The sequence below is a fragment of the Lucilia cuprina genome, chromosome X (assembly GCF_022045245.1).
Source record: "Lucilia cuprina isolate Lc7/37 chromosome X, ASM2204524v1, whole genome shotgun sequence".
NCBI lineage: Eukaryota > Metazoa > Arthropoda > Insecta > Diptera > Calliphoridae > Lucilia > Lucilia cuprina.
In genome coordinates, this window is record NC_060949.1 from 4,218,043 (window position 1) to 4,220,629 (window position 2,587).

Sequence of the window (2,587 nt, forward strand, 5' to 3'; positions counted from 1 at the left end):
AAGGAGTTAAAATAAATAGAATAAATTTATTGTAATAAATAAGAAAATATTTGTGAGCCTACTCATAGATTTACTATGTAATTACTTAGGCCAATAGGCTTCTTAATCACATATAATTTTTAATAAAAAAAAATCTTCCTTTCACATTTTATGGAGAAAGGCCTATAATTGACACTACGTCAGAATATGACTTATTCTTTCAAAATGATGGTAAATTCGACAGATACAAATTTTATAGGAAGTAAAATCTCTCTGAGAAATTTTACGAGGTCTCAATTAAAAGACTTCCAATGTAAGGTACCCTCAAAAAATAACTATAACTTAATTTGTGCCTGATACAAAAATCTAGTCAGCTCTAAAGCTAATAATTATTTCCATTATATAGCGGCAAGGTGTAATAATAGACCAATTAAAAAAAAATTTGTTCAATTATCCTCAAAAATACAAATGATTTAGGGGTATTTTTTAGTCATAGTTTAAAGTAATTGCATATATCGTCAGTTTGACATACCAACCATTAAATAATTGAGTTCGGAGTGAATTGTATATAATTTGTACATAATCTTTCCGATTCCGAAACATATTTCACGATATTTGATATGATATCCGAAATATAGGGTGTTAACTTTGTCCATATCCATATTTTTTAAACTTAATAAATACTATTTTGCTTCATACGCCTCTGTTTGGCTTATAGACCGAAATTTTAATAAATTGAAATCACATTAAAAACAGGTAATTAAGCAGGTATTTAGTCTGTACCGAATCTTATATATCAAACATGTCTTGTAATACTAAAATTAATAATAATGTGAATTTAAAGTCAATGTGAACTTTGGAATAAGCTCTTTAATGAGCCCTTAGTTTATTTATGGGCGATGTTCTTCATAATGTTAAAGGGTCGCTCTTTTTTACATCAAAACAGTTTGTTGAGTATTTCTATCATAATAATAACATTTGCATTTTTTTAAATTGATTTTTTCGGGTGCTTTGGCCACTACTACTTCTGTATTAAATCAAATTGTTAATACGATTATACGCTATGTGTTCGTAGATATGATCATGTATCGGAATATGTTAGACGCTTTCTTGGCTGTGATTTTAATAATTTCATTCACCTCCGGAATTTATTCCTTTTTTATAAAGCTGTCAAGTGGGGAGTACCTATTCAACTCTTTTGTTGTCAGAGTGGCTCGTAAATGAAACTTTTTGCCCTTAGAACTTCGTGTGTTTTCCCACTCCAATAATGCTTTTCGCCTAAAATTGTTATCAACTTTTTCTAACATATGATTTTAGTTCTATAACTATTTTTTTTAATTAAAACTTAATGATTATATAAAGGTACATATATATATGTTTATTTTATCTGTTGCTTTGGGATTGATATGCTAAGACTTTTACATGAAACAATTTGCTTTTAAACCAGGAGAATCAATTAATAAACTCGAATGTTATGTAAACTTATTGCTCATTGAATTGTATTTAAATAATATTGAGGAAAAATACCTTTGTAATATAAGTTTTATTGGCCTTAATGAGGCTTTTTATATTACTGTTTCTATAAATACATTGCTTTTGGAATCATGCATGAGGTTCAAATATGGACTGATACTTATATCTCATAGATCGATTGTTACGAAATTTGGTAGGTAGGTTACAATAAAACTTATTTATAATAAATTTCATGACTATACCGATATTAAAAAAACAAAAATAATAAAAATTTTCAGGGAGATTTTGAGTAATATAAAACATATTTATGGCGGGTTTATAAATTTAGTGATATTTTGTTGTAACAGTTCGACTATGGCCGATAATTCTTTCCAGGGAAAAAACTAAACTCCAATCAACTTAATTTAACTATCTAGCTTTTTTCGTTTGGATATTATTTGATGACGGGTATAAAAAATACTCAGTTTGCATGGATATAGACCCTCAAAACGGAAAAAAACACAAAAAATGGATATTGACCATAAAAAAGGGATTATTGTTGTCATTTAATAATAAATTTTTAATTTCTACATAACGGTGTATAAATCTATAATTTTGTTCAAAACATATATCGAAATCAGCTGTGAAAATTAAAAAATACATATATTTTACTAACTTCATTAAAGTTTCAGACTTTTGGATAATGTTGCAATTAAAATTTAAAATAAATGAAAATAAAGGACATGGGATTAAAAAATTATTATAACACTAATACAAAAACATACCCACACCAACAAGTATGTTCAAACCGTTTCTGAAAAATGTCCAGTTTGCAGGCATAACTGAATACAAGATATTTTTGGAAACGTATTAAAAATAATCAAGGTACGCTGTATATTTTGAGGGATAATATAATCACTTTATCATTTAGTTGGTGTAATACATATACATATATATGTATACTTATGTAGTCAGCACAACGAAGGAAAACAATACCGGAAAAGATACACTTTCATCAATAAATGCAATTGTTCAAGAATGTCTTATTAAATTTCTTATATTAATTAGTAACTCTACTAGAATGCATTTATTAATACATATTTTTTACTTCAATTCACTTTTTTTTTTTTTTTTTTTTTTTTTTTTTTTTTTTTTT

General features: G+C 26.7%; 1 protein-coding gene across 4 annotated transcripts in view; it reads left to right on the forward strand.

The window, feature by feature from the left end:
- The window catches only part of LOC111675078 (polycomb protein PHO), a 56,891-nt gene that overhangs the window by 739 nt on the left and 53,565 nt on the right, over positions 1–2,587 (forward strand). The window lies entirely within an intron of this gene.